General features: G+C 40.0%; 1 protein-coding gene and 1 long non-coding RNA gene across 6 annotated transcripts in view; one reads left to right on the top strand and one right to left on the bottom strand.

The window, feature by feature from the left end:
- USP53 (ubiquitin specific peptidase 53) overlaps positions 1–7,884 on the bottom strand; it is a 42,955-nt gene extending 35,071 nt beyond the window's left edge. For 3 of the 4 annotated variants that reach the window (XM_068941721.1, XM_068941722.1, XM_068941719.1), the window contains exon 1: positions 7,745–7,883. The gene's annotated coding sequence lies outside the window, so the exon portion shown is untranslated. Of the gene's footprint in view, positions 1–7,744 lie in introns of all 4 variants that reach the window. The other variant, XM_068941723.1, reaches the window with a different exon arrangement.
- Positions 7,885–8,593: 709 nt separating this feature from the next.
- The window catches only part of LOC104144063 (uncharacterized), a 43,070-nt gene continuing 28,254 nt past the window's right edge, over positions 8,594–23,409 (top strand). For both annotated transcript variants that reach the window (XR_011140861.1, XR_011140862.1), the window contains exons 1-2: positions 8,594–8,953; positions 9,628–9,693. This is a non-coding gene — a long non-coding RNA (uncharacterized lncRNA). The remainder of the gene's footprint in view (positions 8,954–9,627; positions 9,694–23,409) is intronic.

A 23,409-nucleotide genomic window follows, 5' to 3' on the forward strand; every position in this document is an offset into this window, starting at 1 on the left:
TCATTTGGACCAAAGTGTCCTGCTATCACAAGGAACCATAATGTGCAATCCCATTTCCCCCCTCCACCCTAAAAAAAAATTATAACTGTGTATAATTATTAAAAAATACCATCAGAAGGATATTACACATTCAACTCTTGACTGTTACACACTTTCTCCTGATTTCTGAGTCTAATACTTCTATACCCATACTGGAAACAACCCCCAACCCACACACACACACCCCTAATACATCTTTGTCACAAAAAGAGCTTGCTCCTTGATGTACCAGACAAGCCTCCTGAACACCTATTTTCCTAGCAATACTGTGTTCTTAATTCCACTTTATATAATTCTCCTGTTCCTCTGTATGGCTTTCTCCACCCTCCTGCTGCTGCCCCAGGGAGTAAAAGAAATGAATTTAGGATGAGCAATTATGGTAATCTACAATATCAAACTGTGTGCGGTGAAGGGGAGGAGGGAAAAAAAAGACAAAAGAAAAAGATTTGGCGTTGTAAACAGTACTTACAGCCTGCGTTGCTACCTTTGAATAGAGTGATGCAGTGGGCTCAACGCAATTCTGATCCAGAAACAGGAGGCTTACTATCAAAGTCTCCAAACCTAAATTCCCTACTTAATACACTACTATGCCTCACGTCTCCAAGAACTGCTCAGAACCGTGGTACTCCTCCAGCCCGGAAGATTCAGCTAGACTGCCCTCTACTGTCTGCATTTACACGTAAAAATCACTCAGCCTACAGCAGCCAAAACAGGGGAAGGAAATAGATGGAAAGTAATGTAAATTGTATGTCAATGTTAAAAAGCAGAAGTTATTGGCAAAACAATTCTGCTCTCTAAATCTGATCTGAGACTAGATCATATATATTCAACTATAAATGCATTGAGGATGCAATGAGGAGGGGTCTGTGAGGTTGGACGATAGCCGTTTACCTGAAGGAAACCAAAGACAGACAAGAATAACAGCATTTTCAGCCAAAAAACAAGTTAAATGCTTGCTCCATAAGTTAGTTATTTTCTCATCCTTAGAAAAATAAAATAATAAACACAAAGTGGTGCTAACCTTGGGAAATGATTTTTTTAAGCAAAAGGGATATACTCTTACAAATACACCCATGAGAAAGACCAGTAAGACCAACAGATAAAAAACAAAACAAAAATATTTAGAAAATTGTCAACTCTGTGAAATTCAGTCTCGGGACTTGCTTATACTCAGTGTTAAAGGTAAAAACGTCTCCATCAGTTTTTGTGTTTCCTTCTCATCATACTTTCAAGCACAATTTTCCCATGTTTCTGAGCAACAGATTTATGCATGGATATGTAAGAAAAAGAAAACTCTGAATTAACCTAGTCTGTATTTTAACTGTTAAGAAATACCCATATTGTTTGGAAAAGGAGTTCTTTCAGAACTGTTTAAGACAAAGCAGTATTCATTTACTAAAAACTTCTGGAAAGTAAATTCACCTTGTATGTCATGAGCGCCCTATAAACAAAAATACTATGCACTAAGCACTTAGTTGTCGGACTGGGTTTAAGAAAAATTATGATTCACCACAAGACTTTCTTAGAACACGGTTCTCTGTTAGCCCTATGCTAACGTCATATCACATTAAAATGTTGGCTGTTTAATTTCACATTCAAAGTTGTGAATACAAACAAAATATTTTAACTACCACACCAGGTAAGTGCACACAAACTTATTCTAATAAATAGCAGAACACATTCTTTGCAGTTTTGTTATGCGGGTCAGATACCGATTTTCCAAAGCACTCTGATACAGCATTCATAAGGTTACTATTAACTACCCACAACATCAGGACCCATTTTCCTGAAAAATGCAAATACAACCCATGGGCTGGAAAAATCAGAAGTGACTATTTAATTATCTTCCCATAACCTTCTCAAATTACTCTTTCAAAAATAAGCAAGTCAACCCATGCATTCTTTAAACTGCACATGTCAAACTAAAGAAATAATTTAAAAAGCGATTTAAATGCTAATCAAATACTAAAAAAAAAAAAAGAGCCTCTCAGATAGCTATTACATTTTAAGGGCCTCTCTATAATTCTACTACTCAACGAGAACTTTGCACCGAATTGGCACTGTAGTCGCTTTGAATATGTCCACCAATCACAGAGTATGTGAACGCTTCACACCAGCTTTTTATTCACCAAAACACTGGCACCCTCAACCCAAGGAACAGAAAGTAGCTGAGAAATAATGTTTTCCTGACACTCCCACAGTTCTCTGGCCAACGCAACCAATCAGTCCTAGTCTGCAGTAGCTGAAGTTCTATTACCCTGTCCTTCTGCACTAATACTCTGTATCAAATACCATGCTAGATAGTTTCTTATTCACTATTAAGATGGGCATTGTTGAAGACTCTTCTAACAGTTGCCATGAGCAACATTATCAACATCTGCCATGCATTTGTTGTCATAGTCTCTCTGAAGGGTGGAAAAAAATTATAGTAGTATTCTGTTTTAAAATTTGATTCATACAAGCATGTCTAAGTTTGTCAAAACACGTCAAGATCAAAGAAAACTACTGTAGACTTAGAACAGAAGCTGGTAAGGATGTATGCTTTTTAGTCACAGGGAATTTCACTGCATTTGGATCATCTCCCAAGAGCATTATTTTTCTGCAGACAATATTACTCCATTGTTCCATGAACCAGAGAAGTGATGCCACAGATCAGCTCCAGTCCCTCTCACCTCCCATGAGGTTTGGTTAAGCTTCTAAATGACTGGCACCCAAAACACTGGCTCCCTTAATCTAAATTCAATATTCTACAGGAATGTAATTAGGAGGAGTTGAAGATAACTCTTAAATGTCTGCAGTAAGCCAGAGTTGCTAAGAGCAGCGTAGCATTTATCAGCCACTGGGGTTTACCAGTTCTTTGTAAATCTGGGCTTGACAAAGGCGCAGGTGATTGAGGATAGATCATAACTCACGTGAATGATACAGAGTCTTCAAGAGGTACAATCTTTCAGCCAACAAGATATTCTGCACAGCATTACTGACATGTTACATAAGATTTTTAGCATCTGGGAATTAAAGAAGTATTCCTGCCTTTCAAACCAGAAGGGTCAATTTTGGATGACTGCTGTCATCCAAAAAGACACTAAACAAAGAGTTGTGAACTTTCAAACCAACTTACACTTATTTATCAGCCTAAGTTCTATCTTGCTTAGCTTCAGTAACTGTTCTTGAGTCCTTATCGATCTCGTCAGGCACCAGGCTATCCTTAGTGGTGCAGCCATACAGAACAAAATATAATCCTGTCACAAATTTCTGGCACTTGCCTTTATAGCATCCAGAACAAAGGCACTAATCTACATAAATGCAGGTTATCACCTGTTTTGTGATACAGGTGATACAGCTGTCCAAGAACTGCAGCTTGGACAATCCTTTCTGTATAAGAAACAGTATTACTAAATTAATGCAGAAATTGGCGCACTTGCTATTTCAGCTCAACCACTTTCCACATGTACATTTTGGTTTAGGCACCTTTTGTATAAGTTTAGCTAAGCTGATGAGAAAAACAAGCGGTTCTGTGAATACTGGAACTAGCAGTGCCTGGCTCCCTAAAGATTTATGCCTTATGGCTGACTGAGTTCTCTTTCTAGCTGAGGTACGCATCAACTCTGCTCCTTTTGTCTTCTTACAAGGTCGCCCTCTTCTATCCAGTGGCCTATTTTCATGCAATTTGTAAGTGCACAATGATCTTCAAGGTTTTTATCCCTTCTGTCAAATCGGTGGGAAACCTGCCAATGGGTTCAAAAGTTGCGGACTACGTGTATCTGAAATTTGACTGAAGAATCATTATTTGCTTCTTCTCAGCCTCACTTTCCAACTAAGCTCACTGTGCTGCATAGATGAGTAAAGGCAAGCCTTTCTGGTGCCCAAAGCCAAGCTTACTTTTAAGCAACCCAGCTTTCAGCTTCTGCTGGCAGCTCTACCTCTGTTGCTGAGCTTGGCAGCCTACCCAATGGTCTGAGAACTCAGGTAAATCAGTTTCTAAACGGATGTATTGTTTTATGGTTTAACTTAGGAATTTAGATGCAAGACAACAAAGAATAGGAAGGAAGAGTGACTAAATTCATTGAAACGCAATAAACTTATGGTGGACAATCACTAGAGTTTTCTGCAATGAACTAACATTATTAGGACGGTTTCCTCCTCACCAAAAAGAAACTCATCAAAAATCCAGCACTTACAACTGTGAGAACGTGAGTGTCCCCTGCAGCACTTAAGCTGTCATTTACAATTGCCGGATTTTGTCAGCAGAACAAAAATCTTCGTCTGTATCGTGACAATGCTAGAGGACCCAAACTGTTTTTCCCCTGCATTTGAAAAATCCGTGATGCTGCTTCTTAGAAATGTAGAAAATTACTGAAATTCGAAATGAGTGAACTCCTACATCCATCTAAAATGGACTAGCCCATAATTTTTTGGTCACTGCACAAATCCTGTTCCCTTCCACCTTTATTGTTGTGTGAAACACAACATTGGCCGCAAGATACAGCTAACGCTTTCAGTACAGTCACTAAAATGTCAGTCTTACTTTGTCTTTCAAAAGAATACTATTCACTTTAAAAACTCTTGAAGAGATTTGTTTATAAGAATGCAAGTCCTCACCATCTGAAACACCAAATAGAGGAAAAATACCTTATGCATGCTTAAGCATGTACTTGTAACACATATAACATGCAACAAGAACAGCACTGTAAGTAAGACCAAAAATCATCTCTCCAACAGTGACAATTAGCCTTGCTCACATGGGCCATCTGAAGCATACAACCAGTGATACTACTCTGACACATTCTGTCTGCCTTGCATCAGTGACTCAAGAAGCTCTCGACAGACAAAAGCAGTATTCAATGGCCATTTCTTTCTAAGAATTCTTCACATCTATGGAGATTTTAAAACCAATCTTTTGCTGTATTGAAGATCTCTGTTGTCTCTTCTCCAGCCCTAATCCATTTAACTGTCCCTCATAAGCCAAATCATGGTTCCTGTCGTAGTTTTCCAATATCCTTTCAAGATGGGACAACCAGAAGCGCAGACACTATCCCAGATGGCTTCTACAGAAGTACACAATTCTCTCTTCAAGCTATTCAAATGAAAAATTTCCTGTTTGCTTCAAAAACAAAACAGCAGGTTCACAGTTCAGCATCTAATCCCCTGCACTGTTAAAACTGGGAGTCAACTTTTGAAAGAGCCACAAGGGGAACTCTGAGCAAAGATCTTAAAGAACACAAATTCCCAACCAATGACATGGGCCAACATTTATGGTGAGTCACAATGCACAGAAAGGCTTTGACTAATAACTTCTGCTGAAGAGGGAAGATAGAAGCAGCAACAAAGGAAAATCAGCTACAAGGCTCAGCTGCAAAAAGTTTGGGATCCCAATGCCCTAAAGCAGCAAGTAACCTTTGAGTTTCCTCATATGAGCATTTCTTTCCACTGAATTCAAATATCACTATACTTTTAGTACAAGACCTGTCAAGAAGATCGCAAAACAATCTAAATGCGATGAACTCTCAAGATTACTATTCCTGACCTTCCTCTCTGCCAGCTCACAAATACTGTAAGGCATTTTATCAAACAAAGCCACAGACAAAAAAAATTTTTATTCTCCGTCTTCCTATTCCTTCATGAAGTGTTTTGTGCAAAGATTACCCCGTACTTTCTGTCATCTCAAAAAAGGTATCTTACATGTTTACAATGATAATTTACATACTTACCTTTTTACCCCAGATGAACTGCCTGCCCAAACTGTACCCTTGCCTTTCAGATTTCTCTGTAGATGCTCAATCATTAGCAAAAGTGCAAAGTTTTGTTCCTTCCCAACAACTGTTTTGATTTCAGTCATCATGGAAAAACTAGATATCGGAGTGAAAAGGAACGGTGGTATGAGCATCATCTTTCACCCCACCCCTATCTTATGGACCTGCTGGAAAAAGGAACTGTCTAAATCTTTACATGTCTTGCATTTCTTTACATGCATTGTATGCACAAATCTGTACAAACCTACCTACAATAACCTTTCTTCTCAGTCAGCACATCTAGAAACTCTGATCCAGACCCTCATCATATTACATCCTCAATACAACATAGCTTATCCTCATCCTGACAAACTCCAACTTGTTTCCACTTAAACCCACTCAGAGTTTTTTTCCAAAAAAAATCACCATCTTGGTTTATTTCCCATCCCTATGTCCCTTAAGTGATAGAATTGTTCTACTGGGTCAAGAAACATTTACTGAGGAAAAATGACAGAGAGCATTGCTACACAGATCTCGGAAAGCCACATAACTGAAACACATGACAGTGCTAATATTGACCCTGAAGTCTCCTGGGTCTCATACCCAAACAGATCGGTCGGTACATCATGCACACTGTACGACTGAAAAAGTTTCTACACTATCAATTTTTGGTATGAAAATTAAGTACATATTTTAGATGTTTTTACTGTCAGCCTCCCCCTAGTCCAGGATAATAACTGTTTGCACAAGTAATTTGATAGTAAAACACAACAAATACAGCTTATGTTGCAACAACTTGTTAGGGGTTGTTAGCATTGCTTATGAGTTAATTAGGCTAATTTATATTCAGATTATAACATGAGTTCTCACAATTTTAATACCTAAAATCATCCTTTTATTCAAAGGGAAGAGGACAGTAAAATAACGATACGAGTCAAGGCAATCTCCATATGTGTTCAGAGGGGGGGAAGAGGACAGCACATCACCAGTTAGCTAAACTACTATTCACATAATTAGTTCTTTTGCTCTTAAAAATAATCCTAGCAACGTTAAAGTTAAGGAAGAGGGGAAATTTCGTGCGTAGAAAATACAGCATTAAGTAAATATACTTTACCATCTCATTTGAGGAAGGGAAAAAAAAACTCGTAGAGAGAACAAGATATATTACTTCTGAAAATACCGTTTTAAAGTACTTGCACTGAGAAATCAGAGTAAGGGATAAACTTAAACTTGGATCATATACTGAAGGTACAGTTTGCACACATCTACTTCCAAGCCTCTAAAACTTGACTTGTACAAACGCAGCAAATAACACCGCCGCCAAATACAGTAAACCGATTAAATTTCACACAGCTCTACGCTACTACCTGCGCCGGCATTTCCTGCTCCAAAGCGTCTTTGAAAAAAACGCTCCATAAAAAAAAAAAAACCCAAAAAACTCGCTAATGGGCATGTGACTACCGCGTTAAGTATTAACTTTACACTCTGCTTCCCAGGAGCCCAGCACACCAGCTTGCACCGCCTCGGCACGAAAGCCGTGCGCATTCACAGGCAGGGCAGCCCAGTCCAGCCCAGCCCAGCCCCTCCGCTCCCGCCGACAACGCCACCACCAGCAGCTCCCTCCGCGACGATCCCGGCGCCGCCGCGCCGGCGGCGGGAGGGATCTCAACGGCCGCCGCCGCCGCGGGGGCAGCGCCGCGCCGACACGGGCGGTTACGCCCTAACGGCCGAGCGCGCGAGGCGGCGGCCGCTCACCCCCCCCCCGCCCCACGCCGCCACCGCGGCGCGTGGGACGGCGGCCCCCTCCCGCCAGCCCCGACGCAGGCAGCAGCAGGTGACCGGCTCCCCGGGGTCCCGTCCCCGCCGGCGGCTGCCGCAGGGGCCGCCTCTGCCCCCCATCCCGTCCCGTCGGGGAGACGACGACGACGACCACCGCCGCCCGGCTCGGCCCGGCCCCGCACCGCCCCCAGCCTCACCTCCCGTCCCGAGCGGTTCCCGCACGCAGCTCCTTTCTCGCCCCCTCCCGGCGGCGACTCCGGGCGCGGCCCCGCCCTCGCAGCAACTTTTGCCTCTCCTCCTCCTCCTCCTCCTCCTCCCCCCTCCTCCTCCCTCCCCCGCCCTCCCCCGCCCGCGTCTCGCGCTCCGGGGCGGGCGCGTGCGTTTGCGCGCGCACCGGCTAGGCGCCTCGGGTTGGGGCACGGGGGCCGCCTGCCGCGCGCGCGCGCGCGCGCTTGCCAAGCCTCCTCTCCGCCGGGCCGGTCAGCGGCGCGCCTGCGCACAGCGACGGCGGCGTGGGCGAGGACAGGAGGCGCCGGGAACGCGCTTCTCCCCCCTTCAGGAACCCGGATCTGCCGAGCGCCCGCGGCGCTTTGCAGCCGGGAAAGGATGGCGGGGGGGGAAGCCGCAGAGCTATGGGAAGGGCCGGGCGGTGACTGCCGGGGAGACCGAGCCAATCGCGGCGCCACCGCCCGCTGTAGCCGGAGAAAGCCCGGTACCTGGGCGTGGCGGCCGCAGCCGCTGTGCCCCTGGCGCTGCGCATGCGCGGGAGGCACGCGCCCGCGCCGCCGTGGCTGCTCCCCTCGCCCCCGCGCCTCGTCGGCGCGGCGCTTCGCGCTCGGTGTTCGTCCCCGCGACCCACGTGGGGGCCCTGCGGCACCGTCCGCGCGGACGTCCCAGGGGGCGGTGCCGCGCGCTCCCTCCCTCCCTCTTTCCCTGCCGCCTCCACACCTCGCCCCAGATTACGAGGCTGGAGGGCGCGCGCATGCGCCGTGCCCCGCGGCACGCGGGCGCTCGGCGCGGGCAGCTGCCGGCGCGCCCGCCGGCGCGAGGCTGGCCGTTGGGGCGGGGTCAACGGCCCGCGCTCGGCAGGCCCGAGAGCGTTAGCGCGCGTCCCTCGTGAGCCAATGGCCGCTGCCTCCTGTCAGGGGGAGGTGGGTCGGGCCCGCAGCGCCCCGTCAGAGGGCAGGGCGAGGGCAGCCGTGGCAAGGTGAGGGGCTGCTGCGTGCCCCCCCCCCCCTTAACGCTAATTTTCAGCACGTTGCCTAGGGATTGGGGGCACGGCTATCTGAAGTGGATATCCTGAGTGCCTGCACCCCAGGTAGCTGTTTGGAAGTAGATGACGAAGTCGTCCGGTTGTAGCCCAGGAGACCTCTGTTGGGGCTATTCCAAGCCACTGGGTTTCTGAGGTAATAACTTGTTAAAATGAACGGGCAGCAGTTGTTTTTCCAGCAATTGTTTTCCAGTGCTCATTTCAGGATATCTGTATGCACACATTGGCTCTACTTAAGATGCCCGTGAAATAGCAAAGGCATGCAGGTGCCATTGGAACGAGGGCAGCTTTTACACTAAACCAGAAACAAACGTACATATATTCCAAAATTGCATCACATTGAGTGACATACTGTCCAGCAAGATCCTATTTTATGTAAGCTGAAGAGCTGTCCTAGGGTCCTTGCCCTGTAGTCTTGTTCCATGTGATTTTTATCTGCTGTGTTATTTTGTGGACGGAGGGGTGTTTCCTTTTGTCATTTCCAAAAAGAGTTTTATGTTGATGTAGTCTCATATTTCTAGTTTCTCAAGTGCCTTTGATATTTCTCTTTCTTTATCGTCTTCTTCCTGGATAAGCCTGTAGATTTCATTAACGCATTTCACTTCTGCGTTGGTAAGGATAGTTTAAATACTACCACACTCAACATCAGTCCTTAGCATATGTATCTGAACACAACTTTTTACGTTATCTTTCTTCTAATAGCCATTTTTGTAGTGGAGAAGTACTTGTGCATCTGAAAGCTTCTTCACTTTCAAATAGCAAGGAAAAAAATCCTTTCCTTGTAACCCTCACTTCCCTTATCTCCTTTAGATCATCAAGATGGCACTGACATTTCGTGCTAGAAAATGCTGTGTGGAAAACAAGGCACTACAGCAAGTAAGTTCACTGCTTTTTTTATGCATTTTCATCATTCAATGCATTTTGATCAGATTCTTTTTGGTAATATTTTTTCCATTATATTGCTAGTATAAGAAGCCTGCTAGCAAAGGCAGTTTTCTCTATTTCACACTTCAACATTTTTGAACAAGTAGACAACTTCTTACTTCAAGAAACCCCAAAATATCTTGGAGAAAATTTTAATTACATTTTTCAGGCTTTGACTGTATATAGATCTGGGCACACTTACAGTGGTTCAGATAGTCATATCAAGTATTGTAACATACCAACTTGTTAATTAAAGATTTCTGTAAACTTCCTTTTTTGTTTTCTTGAGACTTTCAGGTATTATGGCCAGTAATTGTCACAAGTATTCATTTTTTACTTTTTAACCAATGCCATACTTGTTATTCTTCTAATTTGTCAAATATTTTACCAAATGTTGTGACTTCTGAAGGGAATTGAATGTCTAATTCTCATACGGTCCTAAGATTCATACAATACTTTGGCACAATGAGCATATTCTTATACTATTTGTATAGTTCTTTCTCAGCTGTTAATTGATAGTTATTTTAATTTCTCTTCTTGTTTTCCCCTTACTTTTAAGTAAAGACTTACTTTTTTAAAGTAAAAAATCAAGGTGTTAACATTACTGTTAAAAGGTCTTAATTTTCATGGTGGTGCATGTTTTTTGTTGTATATTTATTAAAAACATTCTGCTTACCTTTTGGTTAGTTTAGTTCCCGATCCCTACATTACTTCTTTAAAATGCCAGGCAGGTACAGGCATCTGTGAATCTTGGAGCAGGATTATGACCTCATTCTGATTATGACCTCATTTTGATATTTTTGCTCATCTTCTCCATGTACTCTGCTTTCTTATTTGTCTCTGCTCTTTCTTCGGTGCAGATTTGTTATCACTGCTAATCTTTTAGAGGTCCCTTAGGACTCACACCAGTTTCTTCTGTTCTTCTTTCTCAGAGGAAACGTAGTCTGTGGGCTTTAGTTATGGTATATTTTAAGATTCTCGACCGAAGAGTCTTAATAGAGTCTTCCACACAGTTTGTACAGAGAATGACACAGGTGTGGCACAGGAAGCCTTAAATGAGCTAAAAGAAGAATTTTAAAATTAGAATAAGTGGTGCAAACTCAAAACAATGTTAGAAGGGTAAATGATTTCCTGTTGTAGTTATTGTCAGTACAGGTTCTGTGCTGTGCATGATGCAGGGACTGTTTACATGTTTTTAGTAGTGGTGTATGTGTGAAGTTTGGTAGTCTTAATAACACAGAAGATCAGCTAACCTAGAGAGCGGACATTGAGAAGGTGTTAAACTTGGGGGAAGGGGGTCCAGAGAAAAGTAAAATAGAGAGTTAGACCCATTAATCCAACCACTCAATTTGGCTCCAGGCTAAGAGGCCAATATTAACATTTTCAGAAGGATGAAAGATGTGAGAGTGGTTCGGGTCGGGGTGGAGGAGGGGGCAAATAAAACACAACTGAAAGGAGTGGGAGGAGAACTGTATCCTTCAGTATATCCAAGGGGTTGGGTTTTTTGCATGTGTCAAATCCAAGGCAAAATGTATTTATGGAAAGTTATATGCTAAAAGAAAAATGTTTACGCAACAAAATTAGGAGATGCCCAAAGGTTGAAAAGTAATTGCATTAAATAATCTTTCTTAAAGCTGCAAACATCATGCTTTATTGCTGAGTGAGCTGGAAATCTGTGTTTCACAGCTGCAAGCAAAATGCTGTATTTTTGTCTTAGAACTTTTCTGTTCCAGTGTTGTCCACACAGTTCTGCAACTGGCTGATCTTTAATTAAATACTGATTCGTTACTCAGAAATAATATTTTGTAGCGTGTATTTTATATACACTGTCTCCAAGAACGTTTCTGTACCTGTAGCTATCCTGGAACACCTCTTTGATGCTCCTTAACACTTGGAGTATCTTCATAGTGATCTTTTCGCACGGTTACTATTCTCTTTGGGTTCAAACGATTCATAAAGAAATTATATGTACCGCAAACCTTCTCAGAATAGGAGAAAATTAAATCTTGAAGTAAAAAAACGAGCCAAGTAATATTTTATTGAGTAGCTAATTAATTTTGACCTTGTTACACATTTTCTTTTGCGCTTTTTCCTGCTTATGAGGTAATAATCACATAAAATCGACTTTGTATGAACAGGAACTGCCTCTGTACTCACTGGGGGCTTTTGGAAAAAAAATACATTAGCCAATAATCTCCATGCATGGAGTCTGAGGCAGAAAATTCCACAAGCTAATTCAGAATTCAAGGTGTGGCTTATTAGTTAAATCTATTTTCAGAATGTTTTTGTTGAATGTAATTCAGTATTGCACGTTATAATACCTGACATGGTCTAGTCCATTTTTGCCAGCCTATCTTTAAAAGAATTTTATGTCATTGGTCAACATTTATCTTTGACATGAAGATATTGGTTCAACATTCCCTCTATAATTAAAAAGTATATTTAATTTAAGTGTCGGGGAACTGCCATTACATTTTTCTGAAGTAGTTACTGAGCCCTAAAAAGAGAGTTTGAGGCTGTGCCACTGGTGCTACTCAGAAGAAAAAAGAGGAAGAAAGTCATTCTTCTACAAGAACCAGCAATATGAAAGAGATTAGGAAACTGGGCACTATTTTGTTTGGACACAGTTTGATTGAATAAGATAAAGGTTGTTTAAGATGCTGCATTGCTAAACTACTTAAGAGTATGTGATTGTCCTTGTTCCCTGAGCCTTTAGGGTACTATCAAATCATATTTTTGGACCTTCCTGCCCTGAAAGAAAGGAGAAAACAACATACAAATCCAAGACTCTTCAATAGTCATTTGTCTTCAGCAGCAGTGGTTTTCACTGAGCACCAGTTAGGACAGTCCTCTTTATACTACTGCAAGAAGTAGCCAATAAGGAAGACAGAGTGGTACAAAGGAAGACCATAACGGAGTGAAAGAACCAGAGGAAAGATAAAATAAAATGGTATTTTTATTTACAACATAGGAATCACTTGTTACTAGGGAGGCTGAAATGAAGCCCTAGCAATATTTTAGTCCAAGATCCTTTCTCTTGTTTGTTTTTGCTCATCTGTCTTATCACAAAAGGTTTCAAAACAAAAGCAGAGCAAGTGAAGAATCTTTCCAGCTTTAAGCTAAGTAAGGACACATTCTTTCATGGATAACCTTACTTAGCTGTGTTCCACTCCTCCAGCTTCCTCTACCATGAGTAGAGCCCACAACTTTTTAAAAAAAAATACTCTAGCAAAATTTTCCTTTATATAGCCTCTAGCAAGCAGTCACAGGATGCTTAGTCATCTGATTGCTCTCTCGTTCCCACATCCTGTATAGAGCCTAACATTTATACACATGTTCATGTCCATTTTCTTCTTCAAAATAGGATAGTGGAGCATTTTTCTAAAGCCTCCTTCAGGCAGCCATGTGATGTGCAGTCAGCTAGTTTCTCACTCCTTTATGCATCCTATCTGGAGCTCTGCATTTAAAAGGTATTTTGCTCTTACTAGCCTTTCTGGCTATGCTTCTGCTTATAGATATGCTGCAGCTCTACTTTGAATGCTGGGGCTATGAGGAAGGGCTAAGCAAGAAAAGGAGATACCAAGAACAGAATAAGGAGGAATAGAATTCGGGAAGAGGGAGGATATAGAATAGCAATGACAAAAGTAAAGGTGCAAAGGGAGCATGACATAATGGAACAAGTGTTAATACGGACAGTAAGAAGAAGAGGAAGGAAAAAGAAAATTATGACATTGGAAGGCATGAATAAAAAAAAGACCAAAATTTAAACCTATCTGAAAGACAGTGTCTCTTGTTTCTTGTCTTAAAAGCTCTAAGTTAAGCCTCAGAAGCAGTGAGAGTGGTAAGATCAGTTGCTTTATTTTAGCTAGGTTAAAAAAACTGCACAAAACGTAGGAGACTGCAGGAGAGTTTAGGTAAAGGGGTGTGACAGTTTTCTAGGGGGTAGCCTGCTGAGCTACTTTCTCGTGAGCTAAGGCTCTAAACTTTCAAGCATTTCTGTAGAAGTTTCTTCTCCCTCTTCCTCATCTGAATACGCTGTAGACACACTTTCACAGAACATAAACAGCACTGTTTTTTAATTCTTCTTTCTTTGGGCACAGGAGCAAACACAAAATATTTCGCTCTTACTTATTCATCGTATGTTATCCTGACTATAAATTATTTCCTAGTGGTTTTTCTAGTGTTAAAACATTCAACAGGGTGCCAAAAGCAATTTCACTGAAGTCATCTAGAGTTTCACCCTGAGAGTAAAAAACACTGATTTTCTTTCTTGTCCAAACCTATTGATGATTATGGGCCTGCAAAAAGATCTGAGTGTGCACGCCTGTGTTTGTCGTTTGGGAACGAGGGAAAGGATGGGGGTTGCATAAATCTTGCAAGTGAATAATTTTCCTCCTGAATAATCCAGTTTCCAGTCCAATAATCTACTTCTCTGGAAGAACAATGCAACCAAAATCCTGTCCTATTTTAGGCTGTTCTGTTTTTAAAATTAGTTCTTAGAATCACAAAACAGCAAAAGTATGAGAACCTTCTGTACTTTTTTGAAATGCTGTCTTCATCTGGGCACTATACCTAACATAAAGTTTAGTGAAGATCTTTTTTTGTCTTGCATCAGTCTTGCACAATCCTTTCAGATTTGCAAGTCTGGTTTATTGCTTTCTCTTAGGATATAGGCCAATGAGAGTGGATGTCTGCAGCAGGAAAGGAAGAGAATGCGAGAGAGCACTGTTCCGTTAAAAAGCCCATTCCTCAGCTTTACTTAAACCATCTCTATGACTAAATTGAATTTTGTAGATGAAAACTAACATGAAGCAAAAACAAGACAAAACAATAGTATTCAGTTAATATAAAATTATGACTTACATAATGATTAAGATTACTTAATGTATACTCTGTCTCATTAAGAGTTGAAATAACATGCAATACCTCAGATAATGCAATATAAAAACATTAGGAAATGTTTTGAAAACTGAATTTGCTGTATCTTTGTCCTGTTTGAGAAACCTAACTTCATTTGATTTAATATGAGTTGAGTCCACACCTTAGTCTATATCGAGGCAAATTTTAACAGGATTCGTGTTATAGAACGGGCCAAAAAAAAAAAAAAAAAGGCAGGTGACTTGTTCAGTATTCTCAGAGCTCACTGCATCTCAGGACTTAGCTCATCCTTTTTCTTTTAATTTAAACTTTTGTGAAGTTTTCAGAAGTCTCAGGATATAGTCTGTTGTTCAACACCAAAATATTTAGCCATGCATCTATGCACAGAACAGGCTGATTTTCATTTGCAAATTGATAAGTTATTTTGCAGTTATAAATTGAATATATATTAATTAAGTTTTGTTTTGGTAAAATCTCAGACTAAAATTCTATATTTCAGAAAGCATGATAAGTTTGTAGATACTACTATGCTGGGACAGCCATACTTTTTTTTGTATTTCTAGAGCTAGCTAGTGCACATTTCTCTATACTCTGTTCTGTGTATATTATGGAGAAATCCATGGGAATCTTTTTTAAGTTGTCATACAGATTTAAACCTAGACCCATTCAGTGAGAACTTTCTGGAGCTTTTTTTTTTGTTTTTGTTTCATTCTTGGTCATAGATTCTGTTGTAAAAGCATGTCACTGCTCTTCGCTGGACAAAGAAAGGAGGAGGAATAACCACCAGCTCCCAGAGTTAAGAATAAAGATTTTCTTGGTGAAGCTCAATCCTGAAATGAATATTTTGACACCAGTAGTTTTCTGTAAGGATGATATAGAACATGGACTGTGAGGCAGAATGGCTCTTTATTTCAGACAGGCATTTTTTAGCTTCTGCTAGTAGAAAATTTTTTTAAAAACAAACTCTGGAGGGAAAAAAGTTAAAGATGTAGAAGTAAATAGGATAAAATACCTTTTTTCCAAAGGTAGGTTGCACCAGACTTAGCTTCTTCCTTTCTGTGATACAGTAACTGCTTTTCTAGACAAGTAAAATTATTAAAATGAAAGAGAGAGGAATTAGTAGATGAATGGTAAGTGTGTGAAGAAATGTCCGAAGGGGAAAGGTGGTAACGTGTTGTGCCAAATGGGGTGGAGGGGGGGAATTAGTGGAGCTCTTTCCAAAGATTGGTTTTGGAACTGTTATTTTTTAACAATGCCATTAGTAGTTTGGCACGAAAAGTAGAAATTGCTAATGAAATATGTTGATATCAGAAATTTGGGAAACATTCCCTGCACAGTGGATGTCCTACAGGAAAAACTGGATGACCTTGAGAAGTAGAGAAATAAAATGGAATGAAATATAATAACACAGAGTGCAAGGTCATGTAGGGACTAAGAGCAAAGACTTTCTGATATAAGCTCAGAGCTTGTCAGACGGAAGATGAGAGAATTGAAAGAACTAGATGTATAAGCCAGTGAAAGGCTGGCTGCGAGCCACCAATTTGATGCTGCAGTGGAAAAAATAAATACAGTCCTAAGTAAATTCAGCTTTGTATTTCTGTACAGATAAGGAAGTATTAATGCCACTATACTGGTGAAACTTTATCTCTCATATTGAGAACAGATCTGGGAATACACATTCAAGAAATTGGACTTAGAACAGTTGTAAAGAAAACCCGACTAAAGTAAAGAGGGGAACGGACAAGAGATTAAAAGAACTTACACTGTTTAGTTTGGCCAAGTGAAGCCTAGAAGGCTTTACTGTCTTTGAATATACTAGGTGAAGTAAACGTTGTGGAAGGAAAGAAGCTTTGTAGGTAAAAAGGAGACGTGGTACAGAATTAATGTGAGCTGTCGAAGCCTCTCAAATTTTATTAAGAGAATATATTACATGCTATGATCTAGAATGTGTGCGAGGGACTACATTTGATAAGATGGGCATTTGTTTTGTCCTGAGTTTCATTAAGCTGTAGTTAAAGCATGCTTGGCTCCAGCTCAAAACAGCCATCTAGTCTAAACGCAAAGTGCTTTCAGAAGTAGGAAGAATTGCTAGATTTCTACACTATGCTGCAAGAGAGAGTTATAAGCACTGATGCCCAAACAGTGTTTCTATTGGTGGCTTGTCTTCCCTCTTAGTAGAGCAAGACCACAGTGTTGGGGCAAATGTCTCATGCGTATGTGTTCGTGCCATGGAATTGTAGCGTTGCGGGTCTGCTTTACGGCTTCCTTCCCATTGTTTCTCGTTTCCCCGTTGTCAGTTCTCTGAAGCAGGCTTGCGTTACTGAAACGTATTTGTATCCCTGTAAAGCCCTACCAGAAAATAAATGCATTGCATTTTAGTTCAGTAATACTTGCTGTAACTGGTCAGCTTGCTCTTCTCCTGTCTAATTGAACAGCAGGTTCTCTTTTTTTTTTTTTTTTTTTTTTCCTTTCAGCAAATATTTAAAATGTTCTCATTAAGGACTTGAGGAATGACATATTTGTAGAATTTAGCTGCCACAATTGGCCAGTCTAGAGAGCCTGATGTGCCTTGAACGTTTGTTTATATTCATTTGTAGTTATCTCGCATAGTCATCTTTCAGTAATCCTGAGTGTAATGACTACAATAACTACTGTTTAAAGTTAATATTTTGCCTAGCCTGAGTAACTTGGCTCTACGGAGGAACTTTGAAATGGAAAAGGAAGTGAAATGATATTCTAGACTATTGTGTGGCTGCTGGCCTTTCCACTGTCGGAATTTCTCAGCCCGCTGCGCTGTATGCCACGTAAGATCTCCTTACTCCCTACACTGTCCCTTTAAATCCTTCTCCATTCCTTTCCCCACTCCTGCCTTAGAGGAACTGGATTTATTTTTGTGTAAAAGATGCCTGTCATCTTATGAGAAAGGGAGTAAGATTTGTAGCTTTTCTTCTTTTTTTTTTTTTCTTTCTTTTGAAGATGGCTATCCAAATGTCTGTCAAAACTCCACTGCAATCCAGTTCTAAGTTTCGCCTTCCTCACAGAGCAGCCTGAGGGCATTCTTGCATTAATGAGTACAGCCAGCTCTGAACTGACAAATTTCAGGCTGTTCTTTGTACAAACTCCATCAAATATTTTAATCTCCATTTTCTTTTGAAAGAATAATTGGCTCACAATAGTCAGGCTTAATTTTACTCTTACACAGTGATTTATAAATCCTGTGCCTTTTACAAGTATTGAACTTTGTTTCACAGTGTCTCTGTGAAGTAGGGAAGTATTGTAAATGCCGACCAGGTGTTTTGGATGAATAATCTGTTCACAGGAAATGCAGTTTCCATCTGGGGGAAAAAAAAAGTGTATTTGTGAATTTGTCCTTAATTTAGTTCATAGTTTTGGCTAAATATAACTGCAAGTAGGAAGTTATCTGGATGTTTTAAAACTCAAGTTACATCTTTCTGTTTAAAAACGTTCTAGATACTAATTTGTTCATACTTTTATCAGTTAAAATCTGTTCCCTGTAGAATGAAATCTTTTCTTTCAAGTCAAATGAAGGAGAATGTAGTTTTACGTGTAATCATTTTGGTTTTCATTGTGCAGAAAAAAATGGAATGTTATGTTTCTGTCCATCTAAACCTATTTTTTTAATTTCTTCTTTTACTACGGAAATGGGAGGAAAAAAGATTATTTATACAGCTTGCCTTGCATTAGTATTTCTATTTTGTTAATGGGCAAACTGTGGAACAAATTTTCTATCTCTCATCCAAAATCGGTCTGTGATGGAGCCAAGAATAAAGCCTGGGTTTTTTTAGACTTTTTTTTTTGCCTGATACTCTTCTTGTGTTTTAATCAGTGAAGTGAGACTTTCTTTTCACTTTTGTTCAATTAATTTTCCTTAGACTTTGTGCAGGAATCATAACTTACTAAAAATGCCTTTGATACACTGTGAGCTGATCCGTACTTAACCTGTATGGAATATGGTAAGTGTGGACACGAAGGGTGTGAGGTCTCGCTGCACACAGTCAGGAGTGTTGTCGAAGGCGTAAGTGAGGTCAGGTGCTTCTGTTCCCTGCGGTGCCCGTACTCTGCGTAGGGATGGTTAGATTAACCCTGGCCCTCCCTGGTTCTCATGTACGTTCTAAGTGCTCTCATTCACGTGTGGGACTTGGCTTTGCTCTAACTGGGCCCATAATGGACATATTGAAGTAAATTAGTAAGCATCTGTACTAACTGCTTTCTAGAATTCTCATTGTACGTTAACACAGGCTTTTCATACGACCACTAGACTGTATTTCATAGGACTGCCAGATTAGTCTACTGTTGATTTCTGACAGTGGCTGGTAGTAGACATACATATGGAAAGAAATTGGCTAAACATGGGATGATGTTTCTTCTCACACAACTTTCCAGTTTTCAGTAATAAGCAGTGTAGGAATGGCCTCAGGTGCAGGTCACAACTGAGCCATTCTTCATAATAGCCATAGTTAGCACTGTGGATTTGTTTAATCCTGTTTTGAATTTGTTAATACTTTTTAATCCAAAACATCTCATAGCACCAAGCTTTACAGTTAGGTGTTTCTTGAGAAAGTATTTCATTTGCTGATTTTAAAGCTAGTGCCTTATTATTTTATTTAGAGTCAGTTTGTTCCTGTGTTATTGTTCCCTCCTCATCTTCTGCATACCATTTATGGAGACCTCTGTCGTAACTGCCTTTAGTTGTGTTTAGATAGTCTAGCTACAGTTTCCTTGCAGAGAAGCTTTCGTTGTCTTTTCCTTTTCTGACACTCCTCTATTCTACTGTTTAACTGTGATGACTTTTTTGAAGGAAAAAGGGCTAGAGTCCTCGAGTTATTTGTACTTATTCTGAACACTTAGCCTGCAGACTGTTTAAAATAATGTATTTCCTTGAAAGCATTTTATCCTTTCAGTAGCTTTTTTATTTCCTTTTAATAAGAGTATTTTATATTCAGTTTTTGTTTCTTAAACTATATGAATATGCTGACTATATTTCATAACAATTTCTTTTTTATCATCTGTCTTCTCATACCCAATTATGTAACAGCTTGGTGGCAAAACATATTATTTGTAAATAATTTAGAGTACTTTATTTGTTTTTCAACAATATGTAGCCTCTGGGAATGAGGAAGAAGCCAGCACTACATGACTGTCAGCCCTGATATTTCTGTCTGTTCTGCTAATAATTTATGGACTACACATCGAGAAATTCTAATCTAACATATATAGGATTTTATGCTCCACATTCTTACTGTTTTTAATGTGTACTGTATCCTGTTGTCTTAGATATGGCCCAGGATATGTTATTCTAGTTAGTAAGGCAATCTAAGAACTGAGGCAGAGGAGTATCAAGGTTCTAGATTATTCATGGAATAATTCATGGCTGATCTGAAAATAAACAAGAACATTTTTACTATGATTTTTTTCTCCTACACTTTCATGCAGTTCTCCAGAGTATTTCTGAAGCAGTATTAGGATGATTTCATCATATATACCACGTAAAACCAACTGCATGTGTGATTAGCTCCAGTTAACACCCCCTCTGTAGAAGTCGGTGATAAAGCTCTAATTTCACTGAGGCCCTAATTCCGCCTCTGATGTCTTTTTCCTGCTTCTGAGAGATTCTCCAAGTAAAGCCTACTAAATGAATTAAAACACGGAGATACTTTGAGTCTAATAGAATATTAATTTATTTCCACAATTATCAGTTAGGTGAATTATGGAAAAAAAAGCTGCCAAGACATGCTCACATATTTAAGACATCTAAGAAATGTGTATGCAAGTAGGAAATTATACACCAAAAGTACAAGATTAGGTATAAACAAAATATTTCTGGAGTCAAGACAGTAATAAAGTAACTTAACCTAATTTGTTCTATTTCCTGGTACTAATTGTTGTAATCTCTATTATACAAAAAACGGAGAACAGATAAGCTAAAAATTTTTGTTTAAACTGGGAGATGGGCCTTTTTATTATTATTACCCCAGCCATGTCAGCATACCTTATACCAGCTGTTAACAAAATATAGCACATCAGCAAGAGATCAACACTAAGGAGACTCTGCTCTGCCCTGCTGTATGCAAAAATGAATCTCAAATCACTACTGTTATGTAGTACCTATGAAATGATTTCCGTGCTCCCAGCACAGGGCTTAACACATTAGGATAATTTGGCCTGTTAACTTCGGCTAAATGAAATATGAATGTGTAATTTTTATTAGTCTGTTCAAAATATATTGAATAGTATCTTAAATTATGCCAGTAAGCATAGAATCAGGCCATAACTGTATAGGATTAAGTTATGGACTCCTTCTGATGACTCTTACAGCTGATACCTGTTTATCTTCAGTGCTACAGACAGTAAAGGCCATGAACCCTGGCTTTTCATGTCATAAACAGGTTTAAGGTGCATACATTTTAAAGAACCTTATACTCATGGAGCTACTCGTAAGTGCACATCTTTTACTTCATTTTTGCATACTGTAATCACAGAGGGATTTGGATAGATTGGGACAGAGCAGATCTGTATTTATTCAGTTTACCACATTGTCAATGAAAACGTTTAAATGGACTTTATGCTGCACATGGAGGCCTTAATGGAAATAAGAATGAGGAGAAAAAATCTTTGGGAACAAAGCCTTCTAGACCTTTTAAACTGTATATTTATTCCCACCCCATTCCTGCCTTTTCCTCATACCTTTCAGTCCCCTTCTCTTTTGGAAGCAAATATGAGTGTCTTGTGATGAAGTGTGCATGTTATTTTAATCACATTTGCTAAAATATTTATATACCTGTGATTGTTTACCTTTGTGTAAAGGTACAGCTGTACCTTTACAGCTTTGTGTAAAGGTGTTCTTCATGTGTTTTCCCATTTCATTCATCCTTTTAGCCGTATGCCTTAGCTTTAGAAGCACTACTGAAAACTTAAAAATATGTATTTGTTGATCTTTCCAGCCCTATAACTATTGAAACCTTCATTCTCTCACTTCAATGCCATCTCTTTGTCTACAAAAATAAATCCAAATACTGATCACTGAAATTCTTGTCATTATTTACCCAAAGATATTTCAAGTATCATATAAGTATCTTACAAAAGGAACGTCAATACTAAAATCTGTTGAAGTCAGTAGAAAATCTCTCCATTCCCGGTCTCCAAATTTCTAAGGCAAAGGAATTGAATTTTGGCAGAGAAGTTTGTTTATTGCTGTGGAACTTGTGTAATAAGGCCACATCTAGACTGATGCAGCCAGGGAACTTTCCTGGCCACTGGCACTCACTCCTGTGGGCTGTTAAATATTTAATACGTTGCACTGTTTTGGCTTGTGCCGATTAACAGTGTTCTGAACAATTCCTAAGCATGGTTCAAGAATTAGCGTGGTCCGGGGACTATCCCCCATGGGCAGTTTGGCTAAAGCCTCCCAGCACTGGAAGGTAGGAGAGCTAATAGTATGGTTGCAAGCCTTGTCTGACAGTTGGCCTCAGTTTTTAAGAACGTTCTGGGCACATTCGGTTTACTAGTATATACATAGCTCGTGGGCACATTCGGTTTACTAGTATATACATAGCTCTGTAGTAAAAGATCTAGGAAGGCAGAAGGATCAAGGGTCTTACTCTTCTGCCGCAGTTAATAACTGTAGCTGTGTGCTGGGTTAGAGCTACCCAGTCTCCTGAGATATGGCTGATTCAGGAGCCTCATTTAGACAGAATTTGAGGATATAAGCACTGTGGGTAGTTTCCAGCCACATCTAATGCTGTTGTTCAGACCATCAACTGAGCGGATGCACAGTAGGCTCCATACTTGTAAAACATCTTAAATCTCCTGAGCCCCTTCTGCTGCAGTGATCCAGAGATGTACCGGAAACTGAAGTTGCCATCGTATGCTTTGAGTATGAAGTGACATAGCATGCTCTGCATGTATAGGTTATCTTTAAAGAATATGCAGTAAACATGATATATCCCTTCTGTACATGACTGTGCATATGCTGTGCGCTGATTCTCTCATATTTTTGTTCAGGCAGGCTCATGGAAGCTTATCATGGAAGCCTATGGAGGCTTGTAGAAACTAAGTTCCTCCTGAACTTGTTTGCTTTGCTCCTCACTATAATTCTTTTCTTTAGCCTTTGCACTTTAAGACTTGAAGAGTTCATATATTTTTTATCATTGTTCATCTAATTGTTGTACAATGTGAATAATTAAGGTCTCCCAAACACAAGTATAATTCCTCTCTAGGAAAGAAGGAGCAGCCAAGGAGGTTACTCTTGTAAAGACTGATCTTCTTCCTTGACAAGTGTGTTTAGGACCTGTACAATCTTCGTAATTTGTTCTCCAAAGTAAATTAAAGATAATAGGTATTAACATTTTCTTTGCCACCTACCTGCCTTAAAACCAGTTTTAAAATGTGGGAACCATTTTTGCAGACAAAAATTTAACCTATAAAAATACAGGCTAAATTTCCTGTTGGTTTGTCCACTTCAAATCTCGTTCTGTGATTCTTTTCTTTGGACAGAGAGATTCTTTCCAAAACATTCACTTTTGTAGCTGAACATCACCAAAACTATTAATAAGGAAAATATCTAGAAAAAGTGTTCTATTTGTCTTTCACCATCATCATCTATGGGTTTAGTTCTGAGCTAAAACTCGATTAACGTGTCACCATGGAGCTTGCACAATTTTATGAATACCCTGATTTAAAGAAAAAATGGGTATCTGAGATCAGAAAGCATTTATGTGTTGTATGAAAACTTAGAGAAGATTATGACCTGGAGAAGCATCTAGGATATAT

Source organism: Struthio camelus, chromosome 4 (assembly GCF_040807025.1).
Source record: "Struthio camelus isolate bStrCam1 chromosome 4, bStrCam1.hap1, whole genome shotgun sequence".
NCBI classification, from domain to species: domain Eukaryota; kingdom Metazoa; phylum Chordata; class Aves; order Struthioniformes; family Struthionidae; genus Struthio; species Struthio camelus.